Consider the following 21,035-nt stretch of genomic DNA (forward strand, 5'->3'; position numbering starts at 1 on the left):
GTGCAGTCTGGTCATCTCTATTCTCCTTCCCTGTCCCCAACCCCTGAACTTTAACCATTTCTGAAAAATACACATGTAGTTTTGGCTTTGGAAATAAATAAAAATGTCTTAAAAAAAAAGAAGAAGAAAAAAAAAAAAAACACCAGAGGCCAGGCATGGTGGCTTACACCTATAATCTCAACATTTTGGAAGACCAAGGTGGGAGGATCACTTGAACCCAGGAGTTCGAGATCAGCCTGGGCAACATAGGGAAGCCCCATCTCTACAAAAAATAAAAATAAAAAAAAAAAATTAGCCAGGTGTGTGTGCCTATGGTCCCAGCTATTCAGGAGGCTAAAGTGGGAGGAAGCCTGAGCCCAAGAAGTCGAGGCTGCAGTGAGCCGTGACGGTGCCACTGCACTCCAGCCTGGGTGGCATAGCAAGGCCCTGTCTCAACCCCACCTCCCCCCAACCACAGAACCCATGAGCAGAACATCCTGTTCATTGTCCTTAGCCTTGTAAAACATAACCTTGTCTTTCAGTATCTCTGAGGTCCATAACAGCCATGCTAAAGCATCCTTGATCCAAGGATAAGCCTCCAAACTCAGAGGCTTATTAAATATTCGCACCTCCAGGAAAATATCCTTATACTGAAAACTAGAGAAAATTGATCATTGGAAGTATTTTCTAAAAATCAATATAAAAATAATTAATAATGTAGAAGTAAGAAGATACAGACTATAGTATTTTTCACTAGTGTAAAATGGGAATAATAATAGTACAGGGAAGATTAAATGAGTTAATATGTGTAAAATGCTTAAAATAGTGCCTGGTACACAGTAAGCACTCCATAAATGTTCTATTATTGTTATCAATAGTATTAATACTACAGCACATGTGTGATGGAATTACTATTGAACAACAGATGACACACTCTAATAAACAAAAGAGATTTATCAGAGTACTGTACCCATTACAGTTTCTGGCTTAGACTGTCTTCAAACTGTAAAGCCTCTGAAACATTTAATATGACAGCAAGCAAAACAGTCAAAATAAGTGAGGGAGGCCTTGTGGAACTAAACTTGACAAACTAAAGCATTCCTTGCTAATTGCATTTCTTTGTCATTCACCACTGAAAGAAAACCTGAAATCAGCAGAAATGTATCACTGGAGCAGATTGCCCAATTATTTTCCTAACCAAAGGCAGATAAGAATTGTGTCACTGCCCCAGGAGTGCAGTGGATGGAACCAGAAAGCCTGTGGCTGAGGAAGCTGCAGGAGCTGGAAGTGGCAGAGGCAGCCTGCCTGGGGGCCCCATTCCTGACTTTAAGAAAGGGTAAGTGTTTCCAGGTGGTGTCATTAAAAGGCACTGTAGAAAAATGTTTGTACTAAAACTACACACACACTTACACACATACACACACACACAGTATATATAATCTAAGTTAATTGATAAAAATATAGGCTGCATTTTATTTTTAATTTTTTAAAAACAGAGCCTCACTCTGTCACCCAGGCTGAAATGCAGTGGCCCAATCTCAGCTCACCACAACCTCTGCTCCCCGGATTCAAGTGATTCTCCTGCCTCAGCCTCCCGAGTAACTGGGACTACAGGTGTGTGCCACCACACTCAGCTAATTTTTGTACTTTTAGTAGAGATAGGGTTTCACCATGTTGGCCAGGCTGGTCTTGAACTCCTGGCCTCAAATGATCTGCCCGCCTTGACCTCCTAAAGTGCTGGGATTATAGGCGTGAGCCACCACACCTGGCTGGCATTTCATAACTAACAGCAAATTTGCTGTTATTTGTGTTATTTGCTGTTATTTGCTGTTAAATGTGAGGTTTAAATAGCTTTTGTTTATTAATCTCTTACTGTGCCCACCCCTGTGATGAGGGTTTTATAAGCATCATCTCATTTCATCCTCATCACAGCCCCATAAAATAAGTACTATTTTATAGGAAAGAACCTGAGATTTTAAGTAACTTACCCAAGATAACACAAGCTGCAAATGATTGATAGACTTGAGATCTGAACTAGGCATCAAACTCTAGAGCTTATACCCTTTCTTCCAGATTGTACTAACTCAATTTTTTTTTTTTTTTTTGAGACAGTCTTGCTCTTGTCACCCAGGCTGGAGTGCAATAGCATGATCTCAGCTCACTGCAACCTCCGCCTCCCGAGTTCAAGCAATTCTCCGGCCTCAGCCTCCTAAGTAGCTGGGATTATAGGCGCCTGCCACCACGCCCAGCTAATTTTTGTATTTTTAGTAGAAATGGGGTGTCACTATGTTGGTCAGTTTGGTCTCCAACTCCTAACTTCAAGTGATCTGCCTGCCTCAGCCTCCCAAAGTGCTAGGATTACAGGCGTGAGCCACTGCTCCTGGCCTTTAATGCTTCTTTTGTTCTAAACAAATGAAATGGTTTTTAAAAGTTATCTTGGTATTGGTGCAAAATTTGATATGCTACAATTCATAAATTCAGAGATTATGACACTAAAAATAATTTTTGTGCTGGTATCTGACCAGAAATTAACAATTAGTTATTTTTTTAGAAACTGAAAAAGCATCTGTTTTTATTTTTAGTTCTACTTGACAAGAGATGACATTGCCTTTGAAGAAGAGAATGGACATCTTTCCAAAGCACCAAATTCTTATTGTGGATGAAGTCAGCTCCTCATTGGTGAATTTATATAATGTGTACATCTGTAACACTTTGTGCAAAGGTAATTTTTGTACCCCAAAAGTATGCATATTGACCCTCCAAGTTTTTTAGAATCCATTAAACTTAAGAGATTCTTGACTTGAGTACCATTCTTTTTTTTCTTTTTTTTTTTTTTTTTTTTTTTTTTTTTTTTTTTGAGGCGGAGTCTCGCTCTGTCGCCCGGACTGGAGTGCAGTGGCCAGATCTCAGCTCACTGCAAGCTCCGCCTCCCGGGTTCACGCCATTCTCCTGCCTCAGCCTCCCGAGTAGCTGGGACTACAGGCGCCCGCCGCCTCGCCCGGCTAGTTTTTTTTTGTATTTTTAGTAGAGACGGGGTTTCACCGTGTTCGCCAGGATGGTCTCGATCTCCTGACCTCGTGATCCGCCCGTCTCAGCCTCCCAAAGTGCTGGGATTACAGGCTTGAGCCACCGCGCCCGGCTCCATTCTTTTTTTTCAATGATAGAGGCATGAGATGTGCAAAAGATTAAAAATGAGTTTGTGAGGCCAGGTGAGGTGGCTCATGCCTGTAATCCCAGCATTTTGGGAGGCTGAGGCTGGCAGATCACCTTAGGTCAGGAGTCTGAGACTAGCCTGGCCAACATGGAGAAACCCCATCTCTACTAAAAATACAAAATTAACTGGGCTTGGTGGTGCATGCCTGTAATCCCAGCTACTCAGGAAGCTGAGGCAGGAGAATTGCTTGAACCTGAGAGGCAGAGGTTGCGGTGAGCCGAAATCGTGCCGTTGCACTACAGTCTGGGCAACAAGAGCAAAATTCCGTCTAAAAAAAAAAAAAAAATTGAGGTAGTGCTCAATACTAATTTGAATGGGCTATATTTATAAGGGAGTTGTGACTTGCAGCCCACCTAGAAGGAAGCAGCTCTAATATGAATATAAAGCTATGCCTATCAGCCTGCAGTGTCCTCACCCAAATGCCACCTCCATGGTTTCTTCAAAATGCCACTTGTTCTTGCAACGAAAGAGTATATCTCCTAGTAGCCCTGGCCCAGGAAGTGTTAGGAGCACGAGGATAGCATCACATGATACCACCTACTTATTGAGAAAATACCAGACTCTAAATATTTTTAATTTTGCAGTCACTTTGAGAAAACTTAAAAGGCAGAGTAGCGCTGCAGTTAATAATTTGAGCTTTGGAGTCAGACAGATTTGGAACTAAATCTGAGTTGTGCTTCTTACTTGCTACTGCTCTTGTGACCTGGGGGGCACGTTCCTTACTAAACCTTCTCTTTCCTTACCTGTGAAACAGGGATAATAATAGTATCTACCTCATGGGGTTGTCATGAGACTTAAGTGGGAAAAGGTATATAAATTGCTTAGGATAGTGCCAGGTTCATAAGAAAGGCTCAGTGAATGCTAACAAAAAATAACCATCACCTGGAGTTTTAAATCCAAGTTTAGAGAGAGAGCAGAATATTTTCCTTCACCAAAGGATTTGCTAAGGATTACTTTTAGAGAAAATATACTTTTAAGGATTTGTTTACAGCTCCATCTTGGGAGCAGTGAAATTTATGGAGACATAAGATAAAACATTTTTAAGTTTCTGCAATTAGAAGAGAAGTATAGGCCAGGTGCAGTGACTCACTCCTGTAATCCCAGCACTTTGGGGGCCCGAGGCAGGCGGATCACCTGAGGTCAGGAGTTCAAGGCCAGCCTGGCCAACATGGTGAAATGCCATCTCTACTAAAAATGCCCAAAAAAGGCCTGGCACAGTAGCTTACGCCTGTAATCCCAGCACTTTGGGAGGCCGAGGTGGCTGGATCATGAAGTCAGGAGATTGAGGCCATCCTGACTAACACGGTGAAACCCCATCTCTACTAAAAACACAAAAAATTAGCCGGGCGTGGTGGCGGACGCCTGTAGTCCCAGCTACTCAGGAGGCTGAGGCAGGAGAATGACATGAACCCAGGAGGCGGAGCTGGCAGTGAGCCAAGATCGCGCCACTGCACTCTAGCCTGGGCAACACAGCAAGACTCCATCTCAAAAAATACATATATCAAAAAAATTAGCCAGGCATGGTGGCGGGCACCTGTAATCCCAGCTACTCAGGAGACTGAGGCAGGAAAATCGCTTGAACTCAGGAGGTTGCGGTGAGCTGAGATCATGCCATTGCACTCCAGCCTAGGTGACAAAAGTGAGACTCCATCTCACTTTTGGAAAGTGTAGTTTGAAAGACAATAGTTCCACATATACAAAATATAGTGAATCGAAGTTACCATCTGTTGAACACATGGATGTAAAAAGATGACATCAATTTTTATATAACACCAGGATGATGACTTTTTTTTCTCAAAGTATTTCAGAATGCATGAAATTTAAGAGATTCTTGACTTGAGGTGAATGCTATTATTTTTCCATGAGATATGGAATGATAAAAGCTGGGGAATGGTTAACACCACTTTGAATGGGCTGCTGATAAAGGAGAAATACTTCCTTGGGCTATTAGATTCATTTGAGAGCAAAGAGGCCAACTGTGGTATCTGGGGTCAGCTTGTCATTTTTGACACTATACCACTGCTCTATGTGTTTCTTACCATCTCCAGGTCACAAGGACAACCCTAGAGACTCACTCATGGAGAAATCCTGTGCCTGGGGTTTGTCAAGGGGACGAGGGTAAGTGAATACACAAAAATGAAAGGGGTTATGGCTATTAGGAGGAACAGTGGAAAGGGTTAAAGGCAGAACTGGCAGTTTAAGAAACACTTCTCATTCAAAGTTCATCATCATTTACTGATATCATTTGGGGTCTGATTCCTCCTGATGGGTGAATAGTGAGAGAGAAAAATCAGCTTTTAGACTATTTCCAATTCAAATGGAAGCAAAAAGAACCACAAGTTGCAAGAAATAGAGAAAAACTCCCCCCTTGATGTTGATTCTAGACCTAATTGTTTCAATTGTAAGTTAAATCATGTTATTTCATAGGTTACAAAAAGGTTTCTGCAGGGGCCATTGAAAACAATATGCTAAGAATAGATAAGGCTCAAGGACAGTATCTCTAGCTAGTTGCACTTTTAATGAACTCCAGTAGTCAAGGACAGTATCTCTAGTTGAACTTTTAATGAACTCTAGTAGGTGCCAAGAAGGCAGACAAATAAGAAAGAGCTTAGAGACAAAACTAAGCAGAAGGTTACATCTGGGTGCAGAAAGTTTGTTTTGCATTGTGTTATTTTTGCTGACGTGGGATTTATGGAGTATACATAAAGTGAGGCGGAGGCTCTAGGCGGCCGCCATGTTCTCTGTTTGTCTTTGTCTCTTGTGGCTGTTCATTCTCCACCACCACCACCGCGGTCCTCAATAGGTTTCCTATGTGTTATTTGATGCCATCAGAAACAATCCAATACAGACGGCAACCTTCTTCACGCTAGATTTCGCCTTAATTTTTAGACTATATGAACATGCAAAAAGGCATCTGCCCAAGAAATTCTGGAAATAATTTTGTGTAGAGGGGAAAGAGGGTCAAAACCAAATGTATTAATAAATGTCCTTAACTTTATTTGCCAAATGCACTGGTTAAATATGAAGGGGGAGATCATAGGCTTTGGAGCCATGCAGATTTAAAATCTAATCTTGCTTCTATCAGCTCTTTGCAAGTGAGCAAGTCACTCAACTTCTGAGCCTCTATGTTTTCATTTCTAAGCTAGATATAGAGGTATCACTCTCTCAAACAGTAGTTATGAGAATCAAATAAAAAAGTTTATGTGAAGGGCCTTGCATGGTTCCTTTAGTGGATAATCAACAAACATTGGCTCCTTCCATTGATTTCTGGCTGTCGTCATACCCAAAACTATCGTTGACTTCCAGTTGTGAAATCTCCTTCATAGTTATCTAGAGTATCCTCCTTTTTATAAAGTCATATATGTCCCCTTAATCTAAATAATCTACTTAGCTAATTATCTTAAAACAAATTAGCTATTGACTAATAAAATATTATATGAATATAAAATATTGATTAATAATGTTACAAATATAAAAATATTTAACATAAAATCTTTTGTAAATCTAAACCCAAACCCCCTTCTTATCGTTGACATCCTTCTTTTTCCATCATGACCTGTTTGCTAGTCATGTGGCAGAAGAGTAGAGAGAATCAGGGTATCTGGACTGGGAGACACTATTACTGTCACAAAATGAGAGGCTGTTTTGAATATCGAAATGAGGTCTGGAAGAGAACTAAGATTCTTGACCTCTGGACATGAAGTTATTGTACAACTTGGACCATCTACAGAATTTCTGAGCCTTAGTTTCCTAATCTGTAAAATGCAAAGAAGAGCCTCATACTACTTAGTGTATCTAGTTGGTTTGAATATCAAATAAGATAATGAAGCTTCAAATATATAGAAAAATAAAAGGCATTATTGCTGTAATTATGAAGCCATGGACCCACAACCAACATGAGTTCTAGAAAGCAAGCACTGTATTTGTGGCCACCAGTATTTAAATGGGTCAGCTAAAGTTTCAGATTGCCTGGACCCCTTCCTGCTTTCTTGTGGTAAGATATCCTGTCCCCTTTGGCCCCTTGGATACAGAGGTAGGCATGTAAGCCAGTGATAGTCCCTCATCCCCTGGTCATAATGCTTGGTTCAAGAGATGGGCACTTGACCCAAGATGGGCCAGAGTTCTTCTTTCGGAATTTTTCAAATGAACCTGGGAGACAGGCTTCATTTTTTGTTTGGTCATTAAAAATGAGGATGTGACTTGGAGTCCCTGGTAATCGTGTCTCCCCCTGCTTCTTTCCAGTACCCTTCAAACTGCAATAGGAGAGGAAGCAGAAAGAGCTGAGAGGCAATGATAGAGAATCTTTGCTTTCCTTCTTCAATTATCCTCCTAATTTGACTTTTGAACGCTGCACCCTCCTGGTTTTCCTTTTATTTCAGTGACAGTTTCCAAGACACTTACATTCTATTGTGTACCTGTAATTCTGAAAGTGGCTTAGCCACAGTTCTATATTTAAATTGATTTGATGCTCACCAACAGTCTTTTCATGCCATGGCTTTCCGATTTCTGAGCTCATCTTGATTCACATTTTGGTTGACTGGATTTTCATCTAGTCTTTTTTTAAAAAAAGAAGAGCTCTTGTGTTATCTACATACATGTATTTGTTAATGTCATTATGTTGCCATTCATAAATGAGCAAAACTTACAGTAAATGGGTATGAAATTCATAAGTTCATGTTTTATTTTATTTCTGAGAACTGTGTAGACATCTCATCATTGTATCTTGACATTGCATGTTGCTGTGGAAAAATCTGAATACAGCCTGATATTTGTTCTCAGGCTTTTTCTGCCTAGATGCCTGTGGGATTCTTTCTTTATCTTTAATATTTAGCAACTTCTCCAGAATGTGTGTATGGATTATTCCATGTCAGTTTTCCCTTTTGATATGCAAAGTTTTATCTTCGTTTAGTTCAGAAAAAAAATCTTATATTATATCTTCGAATTTCTTTCCTGGGGCACTTGTCTGCTTTCTACATCAGGAAATACCTAGTGTGTATATGCCGCATGTCCGCTCTTTGTTTTCCATATCTATTATATTTCTTCTCGTTGCTTTAAATTCCTTGATGAGGCCAGGCACAGTGGCTCACATCTGTAATCCCAACACTTTGGGAGGCCGAGGTGGGCCGATCACTTGAGGTGAGGAGTTCAAGACAAGCCTGACCAACATGGCAAAACCCCATCTCTACCAAAAATACAAAAATTAGTCAGGTGTGTTGCTGTGCGCCTTTAATCCCAGCTACTCAGGAGTCTGAGGCACAAGAATCGCTTGAACCCAGAGGCGGAGGTTGCAGCGAACTGAGCTCGCAACACTGCACTCCAGCCTGGGCGATAGAGCAAGACTCAGTCTCAAAAAACTAAAATAATTCCTTACTCAATTTCTCCACCCTGTCTTCTATATTATTGATGGTTTTCAATGGTGCTTATTTTATGCCTCACTGCTTCCTATATGTGTTTCATTTCTGTCATGTTTGTTATCTTTTCCCTGGCCACCGGAATTCTGACAGTTCATGTTCATTGTTTTATCTGAAATTTTCTTCTGTCACCTGGGGTAATTATTATTCTTCAATGTATTTTTTCTTCTGCCTTTTTTGCTGGTTCCTTTTTTAACTTTTTCTTTGTAGTATCTCTGTGTAGTTACCATGTTGGATCTTTGCTGATTATCATGCATCTTTGAGTGGGGCACTTATATCCAAATCTGCTAACAGTGGGGAAAGGGGTTGAGGGAGGAACCCAAATATGCTTCTTCCCATCATGATAAGTCACTCTGGCAGATGGTCTACATGGTTCACAATGGAGTTGCCCAGTGCAGTTTTTGATTTATGTTCGGGAACACTCCATTCTCCCAAGCTTCACATTTCCATGAGGGCACCTCCAAAGGACCATCACTCTAGACCTCTTTCTACCACTGCCCTGACTTTTCCCAGAGGCAGGATCGCTTCTCTGTCCGGTAAGCTTGGGAGAAAGAGTGGAGCATGCTCAACTATCCTCTTCTGGGACTTCTTTTTCAAATTTGCCTTCCCCAGAGACCTGCAATCCTGCTACTTGAGAGAAGCTAACTGGGGCAGGTTTTGCCCTGTGGAGGAAGGCCTGGGACTGGGCGAGGAAGTTTAATTCTGGGGTGGACTATTATGAAGCTCTTTGCCACTACATGTCTAAGTCATGTCCTTCAATATCAGTAATCAGGTTAATATTTTATGTTCAACTGTCATCCATATCTTATGTATCAATTGCTTCCAAACCTAGGAGAGTAAGAAATGGGTACTATTTATGTGTCCCTCAAGCCCTAACATATTGGTAATTTGGCAGGAACCTTGAGAAAGATAAAGATGAATATCTAGAGGCCAAAGTAACCCATGGAGATTGAGCCTGTGGTAAGCAGCTGTCAGGTTTTAATGCTTCAGTAAGAGTGAGTCAGGCACTCAGGCAGTATTTCAACCTTGGCAGGTCGCAGCAGCTTATTGCCTACAGAAGAATGCTACTGTCATAGCACTGTGCTGTTTTAACAGACCTTAATGAGCATGAGTTTTTAAGACCAATTTTTATTACATGCTTCAGTATTACCGTGCAAAGAAAATGAGAGAGAGTAATTTGCTCTCAGAAACAACAAGCAGACTAAGCTAGAGGATTGGAGAGCTTTCTCGGGGCTAGAAAGAAACAAAAAAGAAAAATGCCCACATATCTAAATACTCTTAAAAGAGGCATGAATTGGATGAAACTGGGGACTAGGAACCAAATAAATCTTTCAGAAGCAGGAAGGCAATATTTCAGATAGTTGCCTGGGATTTGGAATGCACCTCTACCATCAGTGGGAAACAGATCCAGGTAGCTATTAAAAGCTACCCTCTCAAAGCTGTGAATGCTATCCAAAATAAATGCAATTGGGGAATACAACAGTTATTCCATGCCTGTCCTATTATTATATGTTGTATGTGTGAGGGCAGGTCATTTGTTTCTTTTTCTTTTCTTTTTTTTTTTTTTGGAGACCGAGTCTTACTCTGTTGCCCAGGCTGGAATGCAGTAGCATGATCTTGGCTGGCTACAACCTCCACCCCTCGGGTTCAAGTGATTCTCCTGCCTCAGCCTCCTGAGTAGCTGGGATTACAGGCACCTGCCACCATGCCCAGCTAATTTTTGTATTTTTAGTAGAGAGGGGGTTTTACCATCTTGGCCAGGCTGGTCTTGAACTCCTGACCTCATGATCCACCCGCCTCAGCCAACCAAAGTGCTGGGATTACAGGCGCGAGCCAACATGCCTGGCCCGTTTGTTTCTTTACTTCACAGATCTTCAAATCAAGAGGGAGATAACTCAAGGAGCTGTACCTGAGGAATTGTCCCTGAAGAGCCTCTTTAACCATGGACCCATTTAAGGTGACAAGATCCTAGACTTGGCGCTCATGCCACATGGACTGAGATTTTAGGGATCTTGGGGAGGAGTGAGAGTCTTTTGCATGTGGAAGTGATGAGAATTATAGCCAACGCACAAACCAGGCAGATTGTTTTTTCTAAAGATGGCCATAATCATATCTCTACTCGACGTTCTCCTAGTCCACATGTTCTTCTAAAGGATGACCTTGATATGCCTTCCATTCAAAGGCCGACTCTACGGGCTTGACACTCCTTCCATCTTGTCACTTGCTTGCAATCTATAAACTCTAAGGTTGAATCAGAAAATGCAATGGAGCTTCTACCTTGTTTGATGGAGCACTCATGCTTGAAACCCTGAGCCACCACACCCAATGTTCTTGCACCCTAGTGCGAGGAAACCAAGACACAAGGAGCAGTCACATGTAGGTGGTCCAGCCAGCAGTCCTATACATTGAGACCTTTCAGCCTGGATGCCAGACCTATAAGTGAATGAGCCTCCAAGTGACTGCCACCTCAAGCCATCAAGTCACCCCTAGCCTTTGAGTCTTCCCAGTTGAGGCCTCAGACATCGTGGAAGCACGCAGCCTGCTCCCACTGTGTGCTTTCCAAATTCTAGTCCACTGAACCCCTGGATTCATAAAACAATTGTTATTTTATGCCAGTACATTTGGGATGGTTTGCTATACAGTAACTGGAAGAGAGAACCACCGTGTGAAAGATTGGGAAGCCGTACGAAGGGTCTATAAAGTTTGGAACTATTAGAGAGGAGAAGACAATAGATACTGGCATAGAATATTTAAGGTATTATTAGATGAGCTTCAAAGCAAAACAGTTATTGTGGGGCAGGGTTGTCCCATGTCCTGAGTGAACAGATTAAAAAACAGACAGAAGTAGGAGTCTCCTGATAGGCACAGGAAGGCTGAGACATACTGAATGGGATTTAGGCAGGACAATAATAGTTTGAGTCCAGATCTGGGTCGATTTTTGGTTTAATTGGAAAATGCCTTTCAAGTGAGACTATCTAACTGAGAGAGGTGAGGGTTGATCAGATTTGTTTGGACAACAGTTGCCTTTGGCAGACTCATAAAACACTGACTTCATTTCTCTCACTGAGATTAGAAAAAAAATCTGTTTGAATAATAAATATCTGACCCAGAAAACCATGACAAAGTAAAAGGAAGAAAGTCCAATGAAAACGCCAGCCTACATGAGATAGAGAAGGAAAGAGACCAGCTTACGAACTTGAATAAACCATTAACAACCTAACTGAGCCTTCCTGAGAGAAGAACACAGAAGGAAATAAATCACAAGAAGCACGTTCCAAACTTCAGAATGAGAGATTCAGTTGAATGATATGCTTGCAACCTTCAAAAGCTGTGGAAAGATAATGTTTGGAAGAGCATAAAGCAGAAACAACAAGACAAACTTGAAGCCTTCAAAACAACTTCAGCTCAGGAGTTTGCTAAGGCTGAACTTCAGATGGAAACAAATGTGAGCATGAGAGAGTAGCAGGATTAGGAGGCGGAATTCACAGGTCTAAGCAGTCCTAGAGCTACAGGCAGTCGCAGCAGTGAGTGTAGATGGCGCCCAAGTGTAGACAGAGCCCGAAGCAGGGGCTCCAAGTGGCAATGGAATTAAGGACCTTTCTTCCCTTCCTTCCTTCCTCCCTCCCTTCCTTTCTGCCTTCCTCCCTTCTTCCCTTCCTTCCCTCCCTGCTTGTCTGTCTGTCTTCCTCCCTCCCTCCCTTCCTTCCTTCCTTCCTTCCTTCCTTCCTTCCTTCCTTCCGTCCTTTCTTCCTTCCTTCCTTCTCTCCCTCCCTCCTTTCCTTCCTTCCTTTCTTCCTCTCTCTCTCTCTCTCTCTCCCCACTGCCCCCCCACACCTCCACCTCATCTCTTTCACATGCTGATTGGGAATGTACCACAAATAAAATCTACAGCCCAGGATGTCACTGCAGCACATATCTAAATTCTGCACGCAGGAAAGAATGTTTTCAATGTCACTTACTGAGAAAGGATACCATGTGTTTACCAGACAGGAAGACTTGGTGCCATAATCGACCTCCTGTTGTGAAAGCTCTGCCAGTAGAACTTAGTACCCAGGTCTTGGCCCTGGCCAGGTCTGGCACATACTGGCTGGTATCTTGGAGAGGCAAAAACCAAGAAGACTTCTTTCCTTTTGGAGTCTCTGCTGTGGCCATGAAAAGCGATAAAGATGGCCTGGTCTATAGTAAGTGCTAAATTCTGGGAATCTAAATTTTCCTGTAAGTGTTCTAGCTCTGGGATAAGGCTTCAGACTTTTTGAAATCTTCAGAAAGTGTGGCAGAAAATAAAAAACATACTCGGAGGCCGAAAATGAAGTAAAAGTCAAAATCCAGAAAGGTAAGTTGGAGTCAGAATCTGACTTAAGAGCATATGTCCAATAAAGACAAATGCTCTAGCTTTGAGTTTTGACAGCCACACGATCATGGATGGTATAACAGACAAAACTGAGATCCATGCGAGATGGAGAGTTGGACCAGAGATCCCCTTACAAAGCTTGATTCCTTGGTCAAAGGTTGAACCAAAATGAAATGAACAATCAAATAAACGAACAAAAACCCACTGCCCCAAAGGCGACAACAAGGAAACTTGAATCCTTTAGCCTTGATTGTGGACATAGGGAAAACTACCTCCCACAGGAAGTTGAAACTATAATGTGGTCTTCTTGTGGTAATGCAGTCTAAATTCATGCTACATATGTAACAATAATAACTCAGGTAAATTTTTTTTTTTTTTTTTTTGAGACGGAGTCTTGCTTTGTCGCCCAGGCTGGAGTGCAGTGGCACGATCTCGGCTCACTGCGACCTCCGCCTCCCAGGTTCACGCCATTCTCCTGCCTCAACCTCCTGAGCAACTGGGACTACAGGCGCCCGCCACCATGCCAGCTAATTTTTTTGTATTTTTAGTAGAGACGGGGTTTCACCATGTTAGCCAGGATGGTCTTAATCTCCTGACCTCGTGATCCGCCCGCTTCAGCCTTCCAAAGTGCTGGGATTACAGGCTTGAGCCACCGCACCCAGTCAAATAATTTTTAAAGTATTTACAAGTTGGTAATGCCCTCAGGCACCTGACAGAAGCAAATGTAAATCTTCTTGGAAAAATGCACCAACAATCTATTCTTCAAAGAATTCCCTCGGATAAAGCTTTGTTGAACATTAACTCACAATCAAAAACAATGAAATGGCTGGGCATGGTGGCTCATGCCTGTAATCCTAGCACTCTGGGAGGCTGAAGAGGGAGGACCACTTGAAGTCAGGAGCTCGAGATCAGCCTGGCCAACATGATAAAACCCCATCACTACGGAAAATACAAAAACGTGCCAGGCGTGGTGGCAGCTGTAATCCCAGCTACTTGGGAGGCTGAGGCACAAGAATCACTTGAACCCGGGAGGCAGAGGTTTCAATGAGCTGAGATCATGCCACTACACTCTAGCCTCAGTGACTGAGCGAGACTCTGTCTCAAATAAATAAATAAATAAATAAATAAAAATAATCCTGAAACACACAAAATGTGAGAAAGTAAACCACCTTGAGAGAAGCAGCAAAAATAATAAACAGAATCAGATATGCAAAAATTGCAGATGTTGAGAATACCAGATACATAATATAAACTAAGTATGTTTAATAGAAGGGAATAAAGGAAGGACTGGAAAGTATGAGTAAGGAACAAGTCATCATAAATGAAAAGTAGATTAGTTGAAATTGAAAACTCAATAGAAGGCGCCCCCTGCTCCTTCTAGTCAGGATGCTATCAGTGAAGTCATAATGGGGACCTTGATCTCCCGCACCTGCTCAGCAGTAATGAAGCACCCCCCATCTCAGGGTGTCAACAGAGGCTAAGTGGGAAACCTGGACTGCCATTCTCATCTTAAAATAACAAGCAGCACCCCTTCCAGCAGCACAGTGTCAGCGAAGACCTGCTCAAACAGAAAATATAGTAAGTTCCACAGCCTCATAACCCTAAATGTCCAGGATTCAATAGAAAATCTACTATCATAGCAAAACTAGGAAAATTTTAACCTGAGTGTGAAAAAAACACTAACATTGAGGTAGCAAAATGTTACAAATTTTCTGGCAAGGAGTTTTAAAGTAGACATCATACAAATGCTTCAACAAGCAATTACACATACATTTGAAACAAATAAAAAAACAAAGTCTCAGAAAAGAAATATAAGATAAAAAGAATAATGAAATAGAAACTTTAAAAATGAAAACTACAACTGAAATAAAAACTCAATGGGAGGCCGGGCGGGCGCAGTGGCTCATGCCTGTAATCCCAGTACTTTGGGAGGCCGAGGCGAGTGGATCACGAGGTCAGGAGATCGATTCCATCCTGGCTAACATGATGAAACCCCGTCTTTACTAAAAAATACAAAAAATTAGCAGGGCATGGTGGCAGGCACCTATAGTCTCAGCTACTCAGGAAGCTGAGGCAGGAGAATGGCGTGAACCTGGGAGGTGGAGCTTGTAGTGAGCTGAGATCGTACCACTGCACTCCAGCCTGGGTGACAGAGAGTGAGACTCACAAAAAAAAAAAAAAAAAAAGGCCGGCGCGATGGCTCAAGCCTGTAATCCCAGCACTTTGGGAGGCCGAGACGGGAGGATCACGAGGTCAGGAGATCGAGACCATCCTGGCTAACATGGTGAAACCCCGTCTTTACTAAAAAATACAAAAGAGGAGCCGGGCGAGGTGGCGGGCGCCTGTAGTCCCAGCTACTCGGGAGGCTGAGGCAGAGTGGCGTGAACCCGGGGGGCGGAGCTTGCAGTGAGCTGAGATCCGGCCACTGCACTCCAGCCCGTGCGACAGAGGTAGACTCCATCTCAAAAAAAAAAAAAAAAACCCTCTGTGGGACACTCTTAGCAGTGAATACAAAATTTAAAAATTAAAAAAATGGGCTCCGTAGCAGAAATGGGGAAGACAAAGGAAAGAAAGTACTCTATCTGAACAACAGAGAGAAAACAGAATAAAATAAGTCTCAGGGACCTGTGTATAACTATAACAATTATAAATGGGAAAAGATAAAGGGAGGTAAGGTTTCTACATTTTATTCAAACTAGCAAAGTATTGACAGCATCAGCCAGTGATAAGTTATGTATGTGCAGTCTAATACCTAGAGCAACTACCAACAAAGCTCTATAAAGATACTCAAAAGCACTACAGAGAAATCAAAATGAAATTCTAAATAATGTTCATGGAAGCCAGAAACAGACAATAGAGAAATAAAACATAGAAGGAACAAACAGAAAATGAAAAGTAAATAGCAGTCTCAAGCCTTCAAGAATTGGATTAAATGTAAATGGTCTAAATACACCAGATAAATGACAGAAAATTGGCAGATTGACTAAAACACATATCTAACTCTATCCATACCATGGAATCCTTTTTAGCAATAAAAAACAACAACTGATACATGCAACAAGTTGGATTAATCTTAAGAGCATTATGCTGAAAGAAAAAAAGCCAATTTCAAAGGTCACATATGTATGATTCCATTTATTTAACATTCTTGAAATAAAAATATTATAAAGATGGAAAACAGATTATTAGTTTCCAGGGCATAGAGATAGGGAGTAAAGGTAGGAAGGGCGGCTATGACTACTAAAGGGTACCATGAGGGATATCTTTGTAATGATGATTTTGGTGATGGTTATACAGATCTACACTTGTGACAAATATCTCATAGAATTATATAACTCATTGTATGAATGTAAATTTCTTGGTTTAGATATTGTACTATCATTCCACTGGGGAAAACTTGACAAAGGGTACGTGAGACCTCTATCTACTATTTTTGTAACTTACTGAGAATATAAAGTTATTTCAAAATAAAATTTTAAAAAACTGAATGGGCAGATTAATGAGAACCAAAGTTAAAAAGCTAAATCTAGAAATAAGTGAAGGTAAATCTGAAAAACCATGTAGAATGCAACACAGAACAACAAAAAAGATAGCAAAATGTGAAAAAAGAAGTTACGAAACATGGAGGACAGAATAAGATCAAATATTATCTAATTAGCATTGTAGAAGGAGAAAGTACAAGGAACAGGGGAAAGCCAAAACTAGAAGAGATAATGTTTGAAAAATCTCCTGGAATTTATGAAAGACATAAATGCTTAGATTTAATCCCCAGATGGGATTTTTTAAAAAAGGAGTTCACATATGGAAATATGATTGCAAAACTAAAGAACATCAAAGACAAAGAGAATATCTTTAAAAGGTGAAGAACATGAAAGTCTTAGTGCTAAACTTATGCAACTTTGGATGGCCTGAAGGAATGGCATCCATTCTAGTGGAAAACAATACAGACTAAAACTGCTGAAGGAACTCCAACCCCACCAGGCATGAAACTATACTCAAATTGAGACTATGCCCAAAAGAGGAAGCTTGGGGGTTTTATGGTTTTACTTGCCTTTGGCTTTGCCTTTAGATTAATAACTGGTGGTTTTGATTTCTTTGGCTATTAATGTATAAGTTCAAAGATATTTAATTTTGAAATTTAATTTTCTGTTATAATTTGATATTAGGAAGGGATTCATATTGCTAAAATTTGGGGCATTTTTATATTGCTGACATTGAATTGTTAGCATATCTTGATACTATCACTTTATGGCACTATATAATTTACAGTGAGCAATATTGAACATTTAGGGGTCTCAGAGTTAATTTACTAGTATACTTACTCTTCTAACCCATTTCAGTCATTGAGGGTATCTAAATTGCCAAACCTGGTCCAAAGGATGATATCCAAAGGAAGCAGTGGTTGATATCAGGAGCACAAGCTTTACGGAAATGCAGCGGTACAGTCCTGATAAACTGTTTATCTAGTCCTTCCGGGGAGCCAGGAGTGAAGGGAACATAAATCTGCAGAGTGTTGGGGGAACTGCCATTCCTTCTTGTCTTGTGTTTCCATGAGACAACCACCAGTGTAGCCTCCATTCCCTCCCCAACCCCCATGTAAGTAGTCACTCTGAGGGTGGAAGGGTCTTCTCTCACTGGTGGGTTAGGTTAAAGAAATGGATTAAGCCTGGCTCAGCCCTTCCTGGGCTTCCTCCTTCCAACTGCCTGCCCACTGAGAATGTACCTTCTCTCTGTTCCTGGGCCCACCCCTGCTCTTCCAAGTACTGTCCTCTGCTTGTAAGAGGATAGGTGAGCTTACTCCTCAGAATAAGTATTAGGAAGCCAATTGTGACATCCAAGCTACACTCTCCAAAACAGCTTTTACCAAACAAGCACTGAGCTACTATTTTCATTGCTATCCGACTATCTTTTATTCCTTATTTCTCAAGTAGTTCAGTTCCAGATTTATGAATGAAGTTGTTTATTGGCCCCCAAAAGTCCCAAAAATGTGCTCAATTGGCTCTGGTCAGCATGTGTGGAGCTAGTTGCTAGTTTCCTTCTTTCCTCTCCTTCACGACGTTAAGACAGTTTCTTCAGGTAAAGAATTCTACAGAAAACAGATGGTCCATTCAGCCAGTTGCCCCTTCAACCTGATTTCTCTGCTATTCCTCTGTAAGGAGCCAGCCCGTACCTCCCATTGACCTGATGTAAGGATCATCTTTATCTTATTTCCTATTAAGTTGATACATTTTTAAAGATATCATGGCAGATGAAGAACAAGAGCATAGGTATACTTCAATCAAAATCTACATCCTCAGAGTGCGGTGGCTCATGCCTGTGATCCAGGATTTTGGGAGGCCAAGGTGGAAGGATTATTTGAGGACAAGAGTTCGAGATCAGCTTGGGCAACATGGTAAGACCCCCATCTCTACAAAAAAGTGAAAAAAATTGGCCGGGTATGGTTGGCAGGCACCTGTGGTCTCAGCTACTTAAGAGGCTGAGATGGGAGGATCACTTGAGCGTGGGAGATTGAGGCTGCTGTGAGCTGCAGTCATGCCACTGCACTCTGGCTTGGGTGACAGAGCAAGATCCTGTCTCAAAAAAAAAAAAAAAAATTACCTCCTTGAAATTCTCTAAAGACACCTTTTCAGGTGTAGACAATAAATATCAGGATATGGACTATGGAAGACATTCTAAGGGTAAGGAATTTCTAGATATTATTGCCTGTCATTAAAAAAGGATGAGGCCAGGAGCGGTGGCTCACACCTGTAATCCTAGCACTTTGGGAGGCTGAGGCAGGTGGATCACCTGAGGTCAGGAGTTCGAGACCAGCCTGGCCAATATGGCAAAACCCCGTCTCTACTAAAAATACAAAAATTAGCTGGATGTGTTGGCACATGCCTGTAATCCCAGCTACTTGGGAGGCCAAGGCAGGCGAATCACTTGAACCTGGGGGGGCAGAGGTTGCAGTGAGCCGAGATTGCACCATTGCACTCCAGCCTGGGCGACCAATAAGAGTGAAACTCCGTCTCAATAAATAAATAAAAATTTAAAAATTTAAAAAGATGAAAATCTGGTGTATTTCATAATCATCAGAGACAGTTGTATACGATGTTTTTAAAAAGCCACAATGACCATTGTCTCCATCAAAAGAACAAGAAAGAGGCAAGAAATTACAAATATATTGTCTACATCTTGTAAACAGCTGGCCAATAAGAAAACCAAAATAATAAGCTTACTTTCACCCTACCTTCCTGAAAAAAATTAAGCTTCTCAGCAAAGAAAATGGGAGTATCATTATTCACTAGGCAGGACTGCAGAAAAATGTTCAAGAGGCAAAGCATGTGTTGGCAGAAGAGAGGAGTAGTAATACGAAGTCCAGTTCTAACATCAACTTCGGGTTAGCCATAAAATGGTTAGTGCCTCAGTTTCTTCATCTGTAACTTGGAAATTACAGTCTAGTATATGAACCACATTTGCATTATTTCAATGAGCTACATATTGATACTGTATTATCATTAAAGCCGTTTAAAACATATAGTTTTAAAAGTACAAGTAATGGCCTGTTACAAAATGCCATCTTGAGCACCGAAAGATGGGGAAGCTAACGTTTACAAGAGCCTTTTTAAAAATTTGGCTGGGTGCGGTGGCTCACGCCTGCAATCCCAGCACTTTGGGAGGCCGAGGTGGGCGGATCACGAGGTCAGGAGATCTAGACCATCCTGGCTAACATGGTGAAACCTCGTCTCTACTAAAAGTACAAAAAATTAGCTGGGTGTGGTGGCAGGCACCTGTAGTCCCAGCTACTCAGGAGGCTGAAGTAGGAGAATGACATGAACCTGGGAGGAGGAGCTTGCAGTGAGCTGAGATGGTGCCACTGCACTCCAGCCTGGGCAACAGAGCGAGACTCCGTCTAAAAACAAACAAACAAACAAACGAATAAATAAATAACACATAGGCTGGGTGTGGTGGCTCATGCCTGTAATTCTAGCACTTTGGGAGGCCGAGGCAAGTGGATCACCTGAGGTCAGGCGTTTGAGACCAGCCTGGTCAACAAGAAACCCCATCTCTACTAAAAAACACAAAAATTAGCCAGGTTTGGTGGCGGGCGCCTATAATCCCAGCTTCTCAGGAGGCTGAGGCAGGAGAATGGTTTGAACCTAGGAGGCAGAGGTTGCAGTGAGCCAAGATCACGTCATTGCACTCCAGCCTAGGTGACAAGAGCAAAACTCTGTCTCAAAAATAAATAAATAAATAAAACACATCATGAAGATGTTGTTATTTATCAAAAGAAAAACAGATTCTTTTCATGGCTCATGGCAGCCTTGATAAGAGCATGCATATGTCCTCAGGCTCAGGTGATCCTCCCACCTCAACCTCCCAAGTAGCTGGAACTATAGGCATGCACCGCCACATCTGGCTAATTTTTCTTATTTTTGTAGAGATGAGGCCTTGCTATGTTGCCCAGGCTGGCCTCAAACTCCTGGGCTCAAGTAATCCACCCACCTCGGCCTCCCAAAGTGCTGGGATTACAGGTATGAGCCATCACCCCTGGCTGTAGAGTGATTCTTTAAAATAGGTGTAATAATACCTAAGATGAGGCTCAAAGTTGTTAAGTATCTTTTCCAGTGTCAGAACCAGTGGATGAGGGAGCACATGTATTTTCCAGAATATGTATTTTCCTTTTTTAAGTTAATTTATTGTGTAGTTATTTATTTACTTTTAGAAACAGGGACTTGCAGGCCGGGTGCCATGGTTCACGCCTGTAATCCCAGCACTTTGAGAGGCTGAGACAGGCAGATCACGAGGTCAGGAGATTGAGACCACCCTGGCTAACACGGTGAAACCCTGAGACTAAAATACTGAATATTAAAAATATAAAAAATAAAAAAAAATAGCCGGGAGTGGTGGCGGGCACTACTCGGGAGGCTGAGGCAGGAGAATGGCATGAACCCGGGAGGTGGAGCTTGCAGTGAGCCGAGATTGCAACCACTGCACTCCAGCCTGGGCGACAGAGCGAGACTCTGTCTCAAAAAAAAAAAAAAAAGAAAAAAAAAGAAACAGGGACTTGGTCTGTCACCCAGACTGGAGTGTAATGGCT

This window comes from Trachypithecus francoisi, unplaced genomic scaffold (assembly GCF_009764315.1).
Source record: "Trachypithecus francoisi isolate TF-2019V2 unplaced genomic scaffold, Tfra_2.0 Lachesis_group5, whole genome shotgun sequence".
NCBI lineage: Eukaryota > Metazoa > Chordata > Mammalia > Primates > Cercopithecidae > Trachypithecus > Trachypithecus francoisi.